This window comes from Primulina tabacum, chromosome 6, assembly GCF_025594145.1.
Source record: "Primulina tabacum isolate GXHZ01 chromosome 6, ASM2559414v2, whole genome shotgun sequence".
In the NCBI taxonomy this organism is placed as follows: Eukaryota; Viridiplantae; Streptophyta; class Magnoliopsida; order Lamiales; family Gesneriaceae; genus Primulina; species Primulina tabacum.
Genome location: NC_134555.1, coordinates 30,404,699 through 30,424,839, shown reverse-complemented (window position 1 = coordinate 30,424,839; position 20,141 = coordinate 30,404,699). Strand labels below are relative to the sequence as shown.

Below are 20,141 nucleotides of genomic sequence, written 5' to 3'. Positions count from 1 at the left end.
GGTGAAGTAATAGCTCATACCCGTTAATTTTCTCTTATCCATCGAGATCCTCGTCCACTCCATTTCTCCACTCCATTTCTCCATTCTCTTGACTAAATAATTAGGGCTTAATTCTCTCGATCTCCGTTCTCGTTCTTCAGTTCCTCCTGCTTCAATCGCTTCCACCTTCAGATCTGTGCTTTATTCTTCATTCACTGCTGGTGGTTTGGCACTTCGGCTGCTGTCACACCGCCTTTTATTTTTCCGGTGATTGGGGGAAAAGATGTGGTGGTTTGGGATGATTATCGACTGAATCTTGGTTCTGATTTGTCTGGTTTGTGCTTGCTTTATCTCATTGATTCCGGTTTTTTTTTTTTTATTTTAATGATATCTTGTAGCTTTTGAAGTGAGAAATAAGAATATATGTCGGTATGCTTCCTTTTTTTCCTGTCATTTGGATATCTTCTCCTTCAATTTCTGATATGAATGTTGAATGCTGCTCGTTTCTGATATAAATCTTCGACTTCCTTACATATATTACATTTTGAATTCCTATTACGTTGTTAGGTTCTGTTTTAGCTTCGTTATCTTCAACTGTCATTCCTAAAGTTTTGGTCACGAGGGAGCGAGGCAAAAACGGCAAGCTCATTCATGCTCTGGTAATTCTTTTATGTTTTATCTTGTTGAATTCCTATTACGTTGTTGGGTTTAATTAAGTTGTTGTCTGAAATTTTGACTGATATTTAGTTTGAAAGAAAGAATCTGATAGTTTCTGGCTTTGCTGAAGAAAATAGTGTGCTTTTATTATGTACTCGTTGCATCGGAAGAGTGTAAGTGTGTAACTGATGTCATTAAATGTAACTTGTATGTGGGGTTAGTTGTTGAATAGTGGTAGAAATAGATGTTTCTAACTTTTGTTTTCCCCTGCAACTTGTGAAGGATGAATTTCGAGAAGAAGCTTTTGAAACAATGGGCTGTTAATGAACAGGGAACATACTAGATATCATTAGCTTTAGGGGTTTCAATAAATATGAAGGACAGAGGAAGCTTTTGAAACAATGGGCTGTTAATGAACAGGGAACATACTAGATAACATTAGCTTTAGGGGTTTCAATAAATATGAAGGACAGAGTTTTTAAATTAGTTTTTGTAAATGAGATAAGATCGAATAGGAAGGATGCAAAAGCATTTGTAATGTGACGAAATGTCAAGCAATATATGCTTGGGGATGTTGATGTTGCTTCAAACACAATGTATGTTGTGGTTCAACACGAGACAAACATAATGATTTTCTTAACGAGGCATGGTTTGAAGCAAACAAGAAAATAAAAAAGTTGCAGCATAATGAGCCCAGATGTCATCCACCTCGAAATAGTGCAAAATAAAAATCCTACCATGGAAGAAATTGAATCTTAATTTCTAAATTGCTTAGACTTTTGTGAGCATCTCAAGATATGTTTGCTAAGAATCTTTTTTTTCTAGACAATTTGCTGTCTCCTTTCATTTTATTTACGTTAGAGATTTTGCACCCTTTGAGGAAATGGGATCATGGTTCTATACTTCTATTGTCTCCTAGAATTCATTTCACTGCAGAATTTAACAGCTCCAATTTTCCCTTGATAATTATCACATGCAAAGTTCCTTAGTGTCAAGCTGTCGCAACCTACTGATTAGCATTGATCATGGCTGGTGTTAGATATTTATAATTCTTTTGGCTACCTCATTGTAGTATGGCTGTGTGTGTAATATGTTCCTTTATTTGCAGGCAAATAATGGAATTTCCTATCTTGAGCTTCCTCTTATCCAGCATATTCAGTTGCCTGATTCAGAGAATCTTTCTTCCGTGTTGAGCAGTGAGTTCTAGATGATTTCTTTGCCTATTGTTGGTGTTATATTTATAATTTATGCTTTATGGGGTATACAATTTATGCTTTATGGGTACATTAGTTCAACTTCCTACTCAATTTGTGGTCAATGAACCTTGGTTTTATGTAAAAGGTACTGTTACTTTGGTAATCTGGAAACATGTGTCCTTACATAGTATTTGTGGGTTTTTCCCTTATTTGGAATTCATTCCTATTTAGAATCTGTAAATGCCTAGGTTTTTGAAATGTGTCCCATATTATCATCCTAAAGGGTGTTTTTGTAGGGAAACACCATAATGCATCCTAAAAGGTGTTAATCAAGATATTAATAGTCACGTTTCTTTTATCCATATTTTTCGGCTGATTGTTTTTATTTTTATGTACTAATTTTCTTGATTAAAATATCTACTTAGCAAAGTTTGTTCATTTTCGTTAATAGGTATTCTTCTTTCGTTTTTGTTTTTTTGTTCAATAAATTAAATGGCAAGTGACATTATTGAAGTCGATATTGAGAATCAAAATATTACTTTTATCATTTATTTTATCGTTTTTGATTTCTATGATCTCTTAAGTGTTGGATTATATAGCTTTACACAGTTTTATTGTATAACTTTTTCTTATTTACTGTAATATTTTCAGGTTTTGATCGAATCCACATTGAAGAAAGTTAGAGTCCTTGAAGCAGTTTGAAGAAAACCTTCATTTAGTGTTAAATACAAAATTTATCGTTACATTTTTTGGGATTTTGCTATATTGAAATGGATAAATCTTGGATTCATTCGGATTGAAGGTCCAAACAATATGAGGAGGGTGTTGAACAGTTTATTAAAGGTTGTTTACAGTATCCCTATATCGACCCTAATTTAATTCATTGTCCTTGTTGCAAATGTATAAATCTTAAAAAAGGACCGATTAAATTCATTTGAGAGCATCTTTTTCTCCATGGTTTTAGTCAAAATTATGTGAATTGAATTTGGCATGGTGAGTCTGCCGAAAATTATAGAGTAAATTTAAGTATCAACCAAGAACCAATTGATAATTATCATGGTGACTTTGAAACCGCTAATATGTGAGGTAGAATATGATAATTATACAAAAAATCTAGAAGCATTTATGAATTTTTTGAAGGAAGCACAGAAACCGTTGTACAATGGATGTAAACATTAAACAAAATTGAGTGTACTTGTGAAACTGTACAATACCAAAGTAAGGCGTGGGATGAGTGATGCTCTATTTTCAGATATACTAATGGATTTTGGTGATATGCTTCTAGATAATCACAACCTGCCATCCAAAATGTATGATGTAAAAAAGACATTGAGTTGTTTGGTGTTGAGTCGTGAAAAGATTCATGCTTGTTCCAGTTATTGCATCCTTTATAGGAAGCAATATAAAGACAGTGTAAGTTGTCCTAAATGTGGATTGCTGAGGTGGAAGCTAACCAAGAAGAACGTTGAGAAAAAAAGTGTTCCTGCTAAGGTGGTGTGGTATTTCCCTCCCATACCAAGATATAAGCGCATGTTTAAATCTTTAGAGACCTCAAAAAATTTAACATGGCTTGCAGAAACCACAGGAGTTGCTGGTCAGTTACGTCATCCATCTGATTCACCATCTTTGAATCAGTATTTTATTGCATAAGTATTTAATTGCTTTTCTTTAAAGTTAATTATTTTATGCAGTAGTTTAAATTTTTATCTTTTCAGTTAATTCAGTGAGGCCGGATTGGAGTTGGAGTTGAGATAGAATTTAAGATTAAGAAATCATTCCCAGAGTTTATTTTAGCTAGCTAATAAGTTAATTTAAGTTAAAATGAGGTTTAAGGAATTATTTTAGTAACTTGAGGTGAGTAGGAAATAAGTTCATTTAGGTTCCTTAATTGAGGTGTTAATTCACTAAATTAATTAAAGGATAGGTAAGGCTCTTAAGGTTTAAAAATTTACTAACTAAAAAATATTTTCCCTCCATTTAATTGTTTAATTTTCGGCCCTTAGATGATTAATAAAATTTTTTTGCCAACTCACCTTTGACCCTTTCCTTGTCATCCCTTAGCATGATAATCTTTTCATTTATTAATCACCCTTAATTAATTAATATTAGACCATTATCCTAGCCTTGGTGGACACAATAAATCAGACACACCTCATCCTATATCCCTCCAACAATAGTTGATATCAAACCATTTCAAAAAAATTCAAAAAGAGGGAGACTTGGTCATACCATTTGTATCCCTTTATTATTGGATCTCCCTCACTCTCCTAACCATCATTCCCCCCTCCCTCAACACCGAAATTCAGTACCATTCAGAGCATTTTCGTGAGATATAGTGAGGAAAACCGAGAGCACTTAGAGAATAATAATCGAGTAGCAAGCAAGAAAAGAAAATGCTCCATCTCCTCTGCGCCGCGTCGTTGCGTTTCGTTCGTTTTCTTTTCAAAACGAAACCAGGCATGTATATGTTCTTCTTTGCTCTTCAATCAAGCCATATTAATATTTTGAAACATCATACTCATGATTTTATTAAGGCAAAAACCGAAATATTGATGAATCATTTTCAAAAAGGTAGTGCAGATTTTTGTTGGCTTCACTCTATGCCTCACGGTTTTGCTGTTTTTGTTGAGTTACAGGTTGGTTCGATTCCAGGCTTCCAAGGCTGCGTATAGACACGTACTAGGGTGTGTCAAGACCATGTTGGTCCATTCAAACAAGCCCCATGCATGCTAGAAACTGAAAATGACAGCAGCTCTTCATTCTTGCCATTTGCGTTTCGAATTTTTTTTGTATTGCTGTCAAAAAGGGAAATGGATCGGATCTTGGCTGCCCTAAGGGCTATAGCCATGATTAGAACCTCTCCTTGTGATGTCTAAGACGTGATCAAGTCGCCCTTTCGAGGCTTGGTCCATGGTGAAATCGGTTTTTAAATCAAACAACAAGCACAGCCCCTTCGATCCTTTTTAAATTCTGCATGTGTCCTCTCGGTTGTGGGTGTTGGTGTGGATCTTGGTTGGCTCTTTAGCCCTTAGCCATGGTTCAAACCATACCCTAGGATGTTGGTAAGAGGTTCTGGTCGGTGGTTCAAGCCCCAATGGCCATTAGCCTCGCAAACGACGCAAGAAAACCAAAGCACAGCTGCTGTATTTTTGTGGACAGCAACTTGCTGCTTCGGTTCAGTGGCTCGTTCGAGTTCTTGGTTGGCTTTTAGCCTATGGACTTGGACTGGACAGTGCTTCATCGAGTTAGGAAGGTCATGTTTTTGGCCGTTTGTGATTCAGATCATTTTTGAGGTCGTACGAGAAATTACGGTGCGATGTGCCAAATTGACTCTCGAAAGAGCGTTTCATGTTTTGGCCTCCATTCACCAAAATTTCGGCCCTTGTCATTTTAGGAGCATTATTTAATCATATTAATTGTATTTTAATCATGACTAAATGTTGGTTCGGGTTGGCTCGGAGTCATGATTAAATACGAAGTCGTTGGGCGTAATTGTCTCGTTTTTTTGGATTCAATTACTAAGTTTGGTCAAGAAAATCATTTGCATGTTTTTCATGTTAAATTTAGGTCGCAGCGAGCCTGGGAACGATCCAATCCATGTGGTAAAATAATACAGGATATTTTATTATGCCATTTAATTATATTACGTTCATAAAGAGATAAAATATTCATTTTTGAGATTTATGCGATATTGCTTGTGGCCATTTCACTATCATGGGAGCATTATATTATCCGGTCGCCAGTTACCGGTCAGTTCAGTTATGTACCAACCAGTATACTGTGGCATTAGTCTGATCAGACGTTCATTACTTCACCCGGTCCGGTCGTCAGTTACCGGTCAGTTCAGTTCAGTTCAGTGCAGAAGCCACTTGCGTAGACCATAATCTCAACAGAAAATTTATGACATGCTATTTTATTCAGGGCTCCAAGGAGCAAACATTTTCACTGTGATTTTCAGTTCAGTTATGCACGTATTATAATTGCTCATGACAAGTTATTTTCACATTATGCCTCATGACATGATATTTTTACTCCCATGCAACTTTATTACATTATTTAATCGTTATTTACGATATATGCATGCTGATTCTTTAGGCTCACTAGACTTGATTGTTGTAGGTACTGATGAGGTCGGGACCGAGGACGGGGTCCAGTGAGCCAGCTTGGGGTCGGCAGTAGTGGAGCCCGAGGACCTCATTTACAGCACTTGCCATTTTTTTATGCTCAAACATTTTATCAGTTGTTGGATACTTTAACTTGTTATTTTGGCGAGTAATAATTTCTTCCGCTGCTATTTTGAACATCTAAACTTGATTTATCAGTTGATTTTGTGAATGAGGCAATTTTGAATATTTTAAAAAGAAAATTTTTATTTTTTCGCAAATTTTCAAACATGAATTTTCGGGCCATTATAGCTGGTATCAGAGCCAGGTTCTGTAAAGGGTTGTACTACTACTGACCACAAGAAGCTCACGAAGTCACGTCTTCGGTCTGTAAATTTTACATTTACGCATTTTATTTAAAGCATGAATTATTTGACAGCATCTTTTCATGAATTATTTTACGTCCAGATTTTTATTGTTCAGTATTTAAATTTAAATAAATTATGGAATTATGCATGTTGGTTACGTATGGGTTATGTATGGAACAGTATGCCCCCTAGAAGCATTTTCGAGCGCACTAGAAATGAGGAGTCTCGCCAAGAAGACAGGGAGGAGCAGAGGCAGGAGAGAGACTTACCACCTCCACCACCCCCTCCACCTGACATGAGTGCCCAGATGCTAGCTGGGATAACTCAGTTCTTCGCACAGTTTGCGGGGAACCATGCTGTGGCGACCAGGCCGACAGGGCCCGAGGCTGTCTATGAGAGATTCATGAAGATGCGTCCTAAGGAGTTTTCAGGGATGACGGACCCCATGATTGCCGAGGGCTGGATCAAGTCCCTCGAGGTTATCTTCGAGTTCATGGAGCTTGGAGATGCAGATAGAGTCCGATGTGCCACATATTTATTCGGAGGAAATGCCCGTTTATGGTGGGAAGGAACATCGGTAGCCCTGAACTTGGCTACACTGAGCTGGACACGCTTCACGGAGGTATTCTACTCCAAATATTTCACTGAGGAGGTGCGCACCAGGTTGACCACTGAGTTCATGAGCCTGAGACAGGGAGATCTGACTGTTACGGAGTTCAGTTTGAGAGGGGTTGTCATTTTGTGCCCCTGATCGCGAATGATGCTAAAGCCAAGTTGATGCATTTCTTGGTGGGTCTACGACCGATCTTGCGCCGTGATGTTAGGGTGTCTGACCCTACTACTTATGAGGTCGCTGTCTCCAAAGCTATAGCCGCAGAGCAGGATCAGTGTGATATCGAGAGAGACCGCCAGGGCAAGCGCCCAGTCCAGGTACCACACCGCCCTCCTCCTCAGCAGCATCAGCAGCAGAACAAGAGACCTTTTCACGGACCGCCTAGAAACAGGGGTCAGCAGCAGCAGTGTAAGGCTCGAGATTATTAGTCTTCATTGATGTGATATTCGGAAGATATGAGTATGCATGACATGTAATGAGAGGCACTGAATGAGATTATGAAGGGTTGCATAAAGTCTAGACCGCACCCGCGCTACGAACAAGACCGCACCCGCGGTTGATGGACAGAGAGTTGGAGATTAATTACAGAAGTGACACCGCACCCGCGGTGAAGAAGTACCGCACCCGCGGTGCATGGCTAGTAGGGTATGAAAGTACTACTGGAGATTGAGCGCACCCGCGGTGCTAGACAGATCGCACCCGCGGTGTTGTACCAGTAGGGTCAGCGCACCCGCGTTAAAAGACAGAACGCACCCGCGGTCCAAGCTTCGGGGAAAGTTGATGCATATCAATACATAGAGCGCACCCGCGGCGCAAAAGTGAGCGCACCCGCGGTACGACGTGCGCGAGAAAGAAATGGGCCACTTGTCCTAGCATGCATGTGGTATATATATTACTTCATTCCTTCGGCCATTACAGTGGAAATTGATCCAAAGTTCAGAGAAAATCCCCAAGCTTCTTTGTACTTGAGAAATTTAAGTTTTGAGAAATCCGTCCGTCTGTTTTTGAATTCGACTTCAGTACTGTGTTCCTATCGACGCAGGCTACAACTGGACGTAAGTTTCGTTACGTTTAGACATGATTCGAATTTATGATATTGTCAGAATGGAATATGAATCAGATATGATGTTTCTGCTACAGTAGACATGGTATAACTGAAGTCAGATTAAAGAATATACTGTTTATGAAATTGTTATGAATTTCAGAGTTGAATTAGTTGAGATTCTATATCAGAGTTGTGTTATTATTCAGATTATGAGTTGTACTGATACTGGTTATGAATTCTGGTATTATATCTGTGATGTTGAGATAGACGGGGTTATCGTGACTGTATTGTTATGCCGTCGAAACATCAGTAGATTGATATTGATCAGATTCAGTAATGATTTCGATTGTATCGTGATATCATTGATATGAATTAGATTGTACCTTGTTCAGACATGGATCAGATTCTATACCGATTTGAATATTGATCAGAACAGGTTTTGAATTGAGTTATATACTGATATGGTATTTATATGATTGTCATTATCAGATTTGGATATGGACAGATTGGAATACAAGACTTCGTCTTCGTCAGACCGGGAAGACAAAGGTATAATTCATGTTTTGTTTTGGGGAAGACACAACTCAAATGAGATTCAATTTGAGTTGCCCAACAAAATCACATACTAGAATTGTTGTTTACCTTTTGATATGATTGATTTGTTTATGGAATTATATTCAAATCTCTTGATATGATGCGTTCTTGTTTATAGATTTATATTCAAGCATTTGACATAGGAGAGTCATTAGCAGACTTGCTAAACTAGATGTTCGGTGGTATCGACGCTTCGGATCAGATTCACTCCGATTGTAGACATTCGATACAGACATGACCAAAGTCTAGGAATAAGACGTACAGTTACCTCGATTGGGAGGGTAGGTGACAGACAGTGACGTTTTATTCACACCGGAATCCCTAGAGTTAGAGTCGAGTCGAGTCAAGATATGAATTGAATTGAGTTGCATGCTTATTTTATTTTGATTTCAGAGATTATAAAATCCAGTGTTACTGCATGCTTATTTTGATTTGGTTTCCTAGACTATGAAACCTATTGTTATGAATTTTATGCATGATAATATGCTTTATGATTTATATTGTGTATATGCATGTATACATGTTTTATACCTGGATTTATTCTCACCGGAGTATCCGGCTGTTGTCTTGTTTTTTATGTGTGCATGACAACAGGTGGGACAGGATCGGGGTCAAGAAGATGATGAGAGAAGATGAGTTAGAGTGGTGATTCCGGACTTATTGTAGACTTGGTTTAATACTTGAAATTTAGTAGTTAAACCTTAGACTAGTTTGCACTAGAAGCATGTTGTACAAGATTTGTATTATTATACTGGTTTGTATAATAGATTGATTCCATTACCTTCCGCATTTTAAAAGAAAAATTTTTAGACTATGTTTGTCTTAATTGATAATTAAATCCCAAAGATGATTAAGATGATGATTAGCGTCCGGGTCCCCACAAGCAGCGGGGACGCCCAGCCCCGAGGACTTTTGAGCACCCAGTTTGCCCTAAGTGCTCACGTCGCCATCCTGGAGCATGTATGTTTGGCTCAGGGAAGTGTTACAAGTGTGGCAGTCCAGACCACATGTTGCTGCAGTGCCCTCAGAGGAATCTGCCTACCCAAGGCAGAGTATTTGCTCTCCATGCTACGGAGACGAACCCAGATACGATGCTCATGATAGGTACATTTAAAGCTTTAAATTTACATTTGGGATTTAATGTTTTGGGAATCGGGATTGAGATCTTGAACTTAGAATTGCGATAGGATTGCATGCTCTACCCAGTAATATTTTCAGGAAATTTAAGTTAGAAGAACTTTGACCTTTGCATGTCTATAAGTTAGTTCTTGTGATTATTGGGTTCCGCTTAGTATTCCAATCTTTCAGGGAGAATATTTATATCTGGTTCCGCTACGAAGGCCTTGATTGATTTAGGGGCCACTCACTCATTTATTTCGGAGGTCTTTGCTAATTTCTTCAAGGTCAAGACCGTTGGGCTAGATGTAGCTTATTCAGTAGTATTGACTTCTGGTGAGGAGATGGTAGCTACCAATGTGATCCGAGACATAGATCTTGAGCTCCATGGCAACCTTATTTATGCGGATCTGATCGTGTTGCCGATGCCAGAGTTTGACATCATCCTAGGGATGGACTGGCTATTGCGGAACATAGTTTTGATTGACTTCCAGCGGAGATCTGTTCTAGTCCGACCGCCTGGAATGACGCAGTTCTTATTCGAGCCGAACAGGTACTTTCCCTTACCACGCATTATTCCTTATGTCAAGGCTAGGAAGCTCATGCATAGAGGGTGTCGGGCATTTTTAGCAACTTTTATATCTGTCCCCGAGGCACCCAGTCAGTCAGCTTCAGATGTCCCAGTTGTCAGGGATTTTCTAGACGTTTTTCCGGAAGACGTCTCTGGTATGCCACCCGAGAGAGAGGTGGAGTTTTCTATCGAGCTTATGCCAGGTACGGTTTAGATCTCAAAAGCACCGTACCGACTAGCACCGACAGAGATGGCAGAGCTTAAGAAGCTGATTCAGGAACTTCTTGACAAGAAGTTCATTCGCCCGAATTTTTCACCATGGGGCGCGCCAGTCTTATTTGTGAAGAAGAAGGATGGCTCTATGAGACTTTGTATTGACTACCGGGAGTTGAACAGGGTCACAGTGAAGAACAAGTACCCACTTCCGAGGATCGAGGATTTGTTTGATCAGTTGCAGGGAGCTTCGATATTCTCCAAGATAGATCTGCGTTTCGGTTATCACCAATTGAGGGTGAGAGATGCTGATGTTTCCAAGAGTGCCTTCAGGACTCGTTATGGCCACTATGAGTTCCTTGTGATGCCGTTCGGTCTGACGAATGCGCCAGCGATCTTCATGGATCTCATGAATCGCGTATTTCAGCCGTATCTTGACCAGTTTGTGATAGTATTCATAGACGACATTCTCGTCTACTTGAAGAATCAGGAGGATCACAGCAGACATCTGACCACGGTGCTGCAGACCTTGCAGAAGCACAAGTTATTCGCAAAGTTCAGTAAGTGCGAATTTTGGTTAGAGAAGGTGGCGTTCTTAGGCCACATTGTTTCTAGCAGTGGTATTGAGGTAGACCCAGCGAAAGTTGCAGCAGTCAGAGATTGGGTTGTGCCGCAGAATGCATCAGAGATCCGCAGTTTTCTTGGGCTAGCAGGATATTATCGGAAGTTCATTAAGGGATTCTCCTCTATTGCCGTTCCACTCACATTTTTGACCAAGAAGAATGCTAAATTTGTGTGGAGCGAGGAGTGTCAGAAGAGCTTCGATACTTTGAAGCAAGCTCTTATCTCAGCGCCAGTTTTGGCCATGCCGTCAGGGCCCGGTGAGTTTGTTTTGTACACCGATACTTCGAAGCTCGGTTTGGGCGCAGTATTGATGCAGCATGGGAAGGTGATAGCATATGCTTCTAGACAGTTGAAAAATCCATGAGAAGAACTACCCTACCCATGATCTAGAGTTGGCAGTCGTAGTTTTTGCCTTGAAGATTTGGAGGCATTATTTGTATGGAGAGAAGTGCCAGATCTTCACCGACCACAAGAGCCTCAAGTATTTCTTTACACAGAAGGAGCGGAACATGCGTCAGAGGCGTTGGTTGGAGCTTGTGAAGGATTATGACTGTGACATTAGCTACCACCCGGCTAAAGCTAATGTAGTTGCGGATGCATTGAGCAGAAAAGTCGCAGTGATGGCTCATTTGACGATTCAAAGACCTCTTCAGATTGAGATGAAGAGGTTTTATCTAGAGTCATATCCTCGAGGTAGAGTTCCCCGTCTATCTACCTTGACTATTTAGTCCTCCGTATTCGCAGTGGTCAGTCAGGAGATGAGCAGTTAGCAAAGTGGAAGCAGAGAGATGAGGCCAATGACAGTGTCTTGTATTCAGTCAGCGATGGTATTGTGAGATACCGAGACAGGATGTGGGTTCCCAGCACTGGTTCTATTCGAGCAGATATTCTATCAGAGGCCCACATGTCGCAGTACTCTATTCATCCATGGAGTACGAAGATGTACCGAGATCTGCATCCATTGTATTGGTGGCCTGGATGAAGAAAGACATCAGACGGTGTAATGCCCTAGATTGTATGTGGATAAAATGAAAAGATGAAGTGTTGCTTGAAGAAAGAGACCGCACCCGCGCCTAGAGAAGCACCGCACCCGCGGTGGATAGGCAGAAAGTTGGCCAATTTTACAGTAGGGTCACCGCACCCGCGGTCCAAGAAAGAGTGCACCCGCGGTTGATGGACAGAGAGTTGGAAAGTATTTACAAGAATGACACCGCACCCGCGGTGCAAAACTGACCGCACCTGCGGTCGAAGTTTATGCAAATATGGATGGACCGCCGAAGCTTGAGCGCAGCCGCGGTTCATGAACTACCGCACCCGCGGTCATACGTGTTACTTGAAAAATATGACACTTGCCGCTCAACATGCAAGATATATATATTATGTGTCTTCATTTCCTCTCCTGGACAGCTGAGAATCGAGAGGGAGAAGGGATCAAGGAAAAGGAAAGTTCTTTCACTTTTGAACCTAGCTTGTACAAGATTTTTACATCCAAACTTTAATCCGATTTTGGTTTTGAGTTCCTCTCATCACTAGCTACAAGAAGATGTAAGTTTCATTTAATTCCAGCACATTTTGATATATATGTGTTAGAAGAAGGATGAATTGAGTTCTATAATATGTTCTTGAGATTATTGATATCGTAGAAACACAACCGGATCGAAGAACGGACGTTGTATGCTATAGTTATTATTTTCCAGCATGTTTAGAATTAAATATGCAGATTTTGAGTACTATCATGTGCTTATGATGATGATTATGAGTTGAGAATTATGAATTGGTGATATATGTTGAGAGATGGATTGACCGGTATCGAGAAATTACGTCGTTATGCCGTCAAATTGTACCGAGATCAAGTATTGAATTGGATATGTGTTGATTGAGATTAGAGATTAATAGAATATGTATCAACATTTCCATTTCAGATTTGGTATTGATAGATTCGTCTTCGAGACTTTGACTACGACACAGATTGTGCGACGAAAGGTATAATGCATGTTTTGTTTGGGGAAGGCACAACTCAAATAAGATTCAATTTGAGTTTCCCAACAAAATCACATACTAGATTAGTTGCTTGTCTTTTGATATGATTATGATTTGTTTATAGATTTATATTCAAATCTCTTGATATGATGCGGTCTTGTTTATAGATTTATATTCAAGCCTTTGAGATAGGAGAGTCATTGGTAGACTTGCCAAACTAGACGTTCGGTGGTATCGACGCTTCGGATCAGATTCACTCCGATTGTAGACATTCGATACAGACATGACCGAAGTCTAGGAATAAGACGTACAGTTACCCCGATTGGGAGGGTAGGTGACAGACAGTGACGTCTTATTCACACCGGGATCCCTAGAGTAGAGTCGAGTCGAGTCCAGACATGATTTGATGTGAATTGCATGTTTATATAGATTGGTTTCATAGACTATGGAGCCCATTATTATTGCTTTGATTTATGATTTATGATTATGTATCAGCATGTTTACATGTTTTATACTGGGATTTGTTCTCACCGGAGTTTCCGGCTGTTGTTATGTCTGTATGTGTGCATAACAACAGGTGGGGCAGGATCAGGGTCGCGACAGAGATGAGAGATGGACATAGCGTGGTGATCACGGGCGTAGCAGATGAACTAGTAGTAGTACTTTTGATATGTACTGTATTTAATTACTGGTTTGTAGAATATGAATAAAATGAGGCATGTATATTATGTTTGTTGTAATAAAATGAATATAGAATTATCTTGTGCATGAGTTATAAACATTGGATTTAATGTTAAAAGCAAAATTTTGACCCGTATTTTTGAACCATGATCCGACTAATCCCGAAAAGAATTGAGTTAGAGCCCGGGTCCCCACAGACGGTTTGTATCCGAGTGTCTGACTTGCCAGTTAGTGAAGACGGAGCATCAGAGAACAGCAGGTTTGCTCAAGCCTCTTCCTATTCCCGAGTGAAAGTGGGAGAATGTTACCATGGACATTGTGACCGCATTGCTGAAGTCAGTCAGAGGATCAAATGCTATCTGGGTGATTGTAGATCGTCTTACCAAATCAGCGCACTTCTTGCCTATTAAGATGACTTTCACCATGATTCAGTATGCAGAGTTGTATATCCGGGAGATAGTCCGACTTCATGGTATTCCAGTTTCTATCGTATCTGACAGAGATCCCAGATTCACTTCCTCATTTTGGAACAGTTTGCATTCGACTATGGGTACGAAGTTGCTGTTTAGCACAGCTTTCCATCCGCAGACAGATGGGCAGTCAGAGCGAGTTATTCCGATCTTGGAGGATCTTCTCCGTGCTTGTGTGATGGATTTCTCTGGGAGTTGGGAGTCGAACTTGCCATTAGTAGAGTTCACCTACAACAACAGCTTCCAGTCGTCTATAGGTATGGCACCATATGAAGCATTGTATGGCCGCAAGTGTAGATCTCCTGTTCATTGGGATGAAGTAGGAGAGAGAGCAGAGTTGGGTCCGGAGATCATTCAGCAGGCTGCCGATGTAGTAGTCAAGATTCGTGATAGGATGAAGATTGCTCAGAGTCAACAGAAGAGTTATGCCGATCAGAGGAGGAGAGATCTAGAGTTCGCCGTTGGCGATCATGTCTTTGTGAAGGTAGCACCTATGAAGGGTGTCATGCGATTTGGAAAGAAAGGGAAGCTCAGTCCGAGATTCATTGGACCATTTGAGATACTCGACAGAGTTGGGACGCTAGCTTATCGTGTGGCTCTTCCGCCGAATCTGGCCGGAGTACACAATGTGTTCCACGTCTCTATGCTGAGGAAGTATATGGCGAATCCTTCGCATGTCTTGAACTTTGAGTCGTTACAGCTTACTCCGAACCTATCTTATGAGAAGAGACCAGTACAAATCTTAGACAGACAGGAGAAGAAGCTTTGGAACAAGCTGGTTAAGCGAGTGAAAGTCAAATGGCTCAACCATTCAGAGGAGGAAGCTACGTGGGAGTCTGAGTCAGAAATGAGGGATCGTTACCTCGAGTTATTCGGTAAGTTTTAGTTTCGAGGACGAAATTTTTTTTGAGGGGGGGAGAGTTGTAGAACCCGTAAATTAGACTACGTATAAGCCATGCATAATTCTAGTATTTTAAATTAAAATAATTTTATTGCATGAGTATTTAATTGCTTTTCTTTAAAGTTAATTATTTTATGCAGTAGTTTAAATTTTTATCTTTTCAGTTAATTCAGTGAGGCCGGACTGGAGTTGGAGTTTTGAGATAGAATTTAAGATTAAGAGATTTCATTCCCAGAGTTTATTTTAGCTAGCTAATAAGTTGATTTAAGTTAAAAGGAGGTTTAAGGAATTATTTTAGTAACTTGAGGTGAGTAGAAAATAAGTTCATTTAGGTTTCTTAATTGAGGTGTTAATTCACTTAATTAATTAAAGGATAGGTAAGGCTCTTAAGGTTTAAAAATTTACTAACTAAACAATATTTCCACTCCATTTAATTGTTTAATTTTCGGCCCTTAGATGATTAATCAAATTTTTTTGCCAACTCACCTTTGACCCTTTCCTTGTCATCCCCTAGCATGATAATCTTTTCATTTATTAATTACCCTTAATTAATTAATATTAGACCATTATCCTAGCCTTGGTGGACACAATAAATCGGCCACACCTCATCCTATATCCCTCCAACAATAGTTGATATCAAACCATTTCAAAAAAATTCAAAAAGAGGGAGACTTGGTCATACCATTTGTATCCCTTTATTATTGGATCTCCCTCACTCTCCTAACCATCATTCCCCCCTCCCTCACCACCGAAATTCAGTACCATTCAGAGCATTTTCGTGAGATATAGTGAGGAAAACCGAGAGCACTTAGAGAATAATAATCGAGTAGCAAGCAAGAAAAGAAAACGCTCCATCTCCTCCGCGCCGCGTCGTTGCGTTTCGTTCGTTTTCTTTTCAAAACGAAACCAGGCATGTATATGTTCTTCTTTGCTGTTCAATCAAGCCATATTAATATTTTGAAACATCATACTCATGATTTTATTAAGGCAAAAACCGAAATATTGATGAATCATTTTCAAAAAGGTAGTGCAGATTTTTGTTGGCTTCACTCTATGCCTCACGGTTTTGCTGTTTTTGTTGAGTTACAGGTTTGTTCGATTCCAGGCTTCCAAGGCTGTGTATAGACACGTACTAGGGTGTGTCAAGACCATGTTGGTCCATTCAAACAAGCCCCATGCATGCTAGAAACTGAAAATGACAGCAGCTCTTCATTCTTGCCATTTGAGTTTCGAATTTTTTTTGTATTGCTGTCAAAAAAGGAAATGGATCGGATCTTGGCTGCCCTAAGGGCTATAGCCATGATTAGAACCTCTCCTTGTGATGTCTAAGATGTGATCAAGTCGCCCTTTCGAGGCTTGGTTCATGGTGGAATCGGTTTTTAAATCAAACAACAAGAACAGCCCCTTCGACCCTTTTAAAATTCTGCATGTGTCCTCTCGGTTGTGGGTGTTGGTGTGGATCTTGGTTGGCTCTTTAGCCCTTAGCCACGGTTCAAACCATACCCTAGGATGTTAGTAAGAGGTTCTGATCAGTGGTTCAAGCCCCAATGGCCATTAGCCTCGCAAACGACGCAAGGAAACCAAAGCACAGCTGCTGTATTTTTGTGGACAACAACTTGCTGCTTCGGTTCAGTGGCTCGTTCGAGTTCTTGGTTGGCTTTTAGAATATGGCCTTGGACTGGACAGTGCCTCATCAAGTTAGGAAGGTCATGTTTTTGGCCGTTTGTGATTCAGATCATTTTTGAGGTCGTACGAGAAATTACGATGCTCTCGAAAGAGCTTTTCATGTTTTGGCCTCCATTCACCAAAATTTCGGCCCTTGTCATTTTAGGAGCATTATTTCATCATTTTAAGTGTATTTTAATCATGACTAAATGATGGTTCGGTGTTGGTTCGGGTTGGCTCGGAGTCATGATTAAATACGAAGTCGTTGGGCGTAATTGTCTCGTTTTTTTTTGATTCAATTACTAAGTTTGGTCAAGAAAATCATTTGCATGTTTTTCATTTTAAATTTAGGTCGCAGCGAGCCTGAGAACGATCTAATCCATGTGGTAAAATAATACAGAATATTTCATTATGCCATTTAATTATATTACGTGCATAAAGAGATAAAATATTCATTTTTGAGATTTATGCGATATTGCTTGTGGCCATTTCACTATCATGGGAGCATTATATTATCCGGTCGCCAGTTACCGGTCAGTTCAGTTATGTACCACCCAGTATACTGTGGCATTAGTCTGATCAGACGTTCATTACTTCACCCGGTTGCCAGTTACCGGTCCGATCGCCAGTTACCGATCAGTTCAATTCAGATCAGTGCAGGGGCCACTTGCGTAGACCATAATCTCAACAGAAAATTTATGACATGCTATTTTATTCAGGGCTCCAAGGAGCAAACATTTTCACTGTGATTTTCAGTTCAGTTATGCACGTATTATAATTGCTCATGACAAGTTATTTTCACATTATGCCTCATGACATGATATTTTTACTCCCATGCAACTTTATTACATTATTTACTCGTTATTTACGATATATGCATGCTGAGTCATTAGGCTCACTAGACTTGATTGTTGTAGGTACTGATGAGGTCGGGACCGAGGGCGGGGACCAGTGAGCCAGCTTGGGGTCGGCAGTAGTGGAGCCCGAGGACCTCATTTACAGCAATCGCCATTTTTTTTATGCTCAAATATTTTATCAGTTGTTGGATACTTTAACTTGTTATTTTGGCGAGTAATAATTTCTTCCGCTGCTATTTTGAACATCTAAACTTGATTTATCAGTTGATTTTGTGAATGAGGCAATTTTGAATATTTTAAAAAGAAAATTTTAATTTTTCCGCAAATTTTCAAACATGAATTTTCGGGCCATTATATATAATCTGCCTCCAAATATGTGTATGAAGAGGAAATTCATCATGCTAATCATGCTCATTTCAGGGCCTAAACAACCAGGAAATGATATAGATGTCTATCTCGAGGTACTAATTGAAGATTTGCAACGATTGTGAGAAGCAGTTGATGGCGTCTATGATGCTTATCAAAGACAATTTTTCACTCTTAAAGCAGTCTTATTATGGACCATCAATGACTTTCCTGTCTACGGTAACCTTAGTGGATGTACTACACATGGTTATTATGCATGTCCAGTATGCAGAGAAGATACTTACGCAAAGCATATGGAAAATGGGAAGAAAATTTCATTTGTTGGTCATAGACGATTCATACCACGGTTTCATCCCTATCGGAGGAAAAAGAAGGAGTACAATGGCATGGAAGAACATGGAGAAGCATCTACATCATTATCTGGAGTTATCTTGTTTGACAAGCTTTCGGACATAAAGTGTGAGTTTGGAAAGAAGATTAGTGTGAAAGGTAAAAAGAAAATGAATGCAAAGGAGAATAATGTAGAAGACAGTAAAGAAGAAAAATATTTCGGAGCAACATATTTCAAAAAATGTTGGAAGAAGAAGTCAATTTTTTCAATCTTCCTTATTGGAAACACTTGCATGTTAGGCATTTTCTCGATGTGATGCACATGAGAAAAATGTCTTTGAATCCCTCATTAATACTTTGACAAATGTTAAAGGAAAACTAAGGATAATGTGGCAGTTAGGTTGGACATGGTTCAAATGGGAGTTAGGCCTGAATTGGCCCCTAATATAAAAGTTCCGGAAGGTTTCTCATCGAACATGAAGAATCTTGTGTGCATGTATGAGCTGAAGTTGACAGGCTTGAAATCTCATGATTGTCCGTTCTAATGCATTATTTCCTACAAATACTCATGTGATGCACTACCAAAACATGTTAGATATACCATGATAAGATTGTGCTTCTTCTTCAAAGATATTTGTTGCATGGTTATAGATGTAGAAAAGTTAGATAAGCAGCAATTTGACTTGGTTGTTACGCTCTGCTTTGGAGCAGTATTTTTCCCTTTCTTTCTTCGATGTCATGCTTCACTTAACAGTCCATCTTGTTTGAAAAGTCTGATTATGTGGACCAGTTTATTTCTGGTATATGTATCCGTTCGAAATATACATGAAAGTGCTTAAGAGTTATGTAGGCAGTCGAAAACATCTTGTAGGATGCACTGTTCAGAGATATTAAGCCAAAAAAGTAATTGAGTTTTGTTCGGAATACCTCAATGATCTTGATCCTATTGGGGTCCCTCAATCAAATCGAGACCCCAAAACAAACGTTCCTGGATTCTTAGCATGCAAATCACCAATTATAGTGCAACAAGTTGATCTACAACAAGCACTTTTGACTGTGCTGGAAAATACGGAAGAAGTATCTCCCTACATAATGTAAGTGTACTGCATTAATTTATTATTTTGCACACTCTGATTGTCAATATCTACTGTCTGACACAAATTTATATATAAATATTTCTATAGTGAACATAAAACCTTCTTGAAGTCAATGTTTATGAAAAAAAATACAGATGAAAGGTGGATACAAGATGCTCACAACAAGAGGTTCATTTACTGGTTTCGTGTAAAGGTAAGGTGGATGCATAAATATTTTTCTTGCATTTTGTGTTGAACAAGTTGAAACTACTATTTTAATCACCCTATTCCAATTGAATACATCTCAGGTGGCTGGTGAAATAGACATATGCAATGGTGGAACAACGTCGACATTGACATGGTTGGCTCATGGACAACGTGCACACGTCATTAAGTATAGTAGTTATGTGATAAATGGTAATTTATACCAAACAAACGCGCGGGATGATGAGAGAGTTTGCAAAAACAGTGGGGTTTCTCTTGTTGCCAGCACTATTCTTGTCTGTAGTGCCAAAGATAAGAATCCTCTAATGGCTAATGTGTCTTTCTATGGAGTGATTGAAGAAATATGGGAATTAGACTATCATCAATTCAAGTTCCTCTTTTCAGGTGTGCGTGGGTTTCAAACGACAAAGGAGTATTTATGTCATGTTTATATTTTTGTTATTATTATTATGTACTTATGTTATGTTTGTGATATTTTAATTATCCATGTTATTGTGTAGATTTTAATATT

The 20,141-nt window shown here is 39.3% G+C and overlaps 1 long non-coding RNA gene across 3 annotated transcripts; it reads left to right on the top strand.

The window, feature by feature from the left end:
- The first annotated feature begins 11 nt into the window (after positions 1-11).
- On the top strand, positions 12-20,039 carry LOC142549223 (uncharacterized). 3 transcript variants are annotated; one of them, XR_012821137.1, is made up of 6 exons: positions 12-313; positions 547-638; positions 1,745-1,832; positions 19,215-19,423; positions 19,514-19,619; positions 19,714-20,039. It is a non-coding gene; the product is annotated as an uncharacterized LOC142549223 (long non-coding RNA). The 3 variants fall into 3 exon arrangements; XR_012821138.1 differs by lacking the exons at positions 19,215-19,423; positions 19,514-19,619 and having other exon boundaries at positions 14-313; XR_012821136.1 differs by lacking the exons at positions 19,215-19,423; positions 19,514-19,619; positions 19,714-20,039 and adding an exon at positions 2,484-2,706 and having other exon boundaries at positions 14-313.
- Positions 20,040-20,141: the final 102 nt, after the last annotated feature.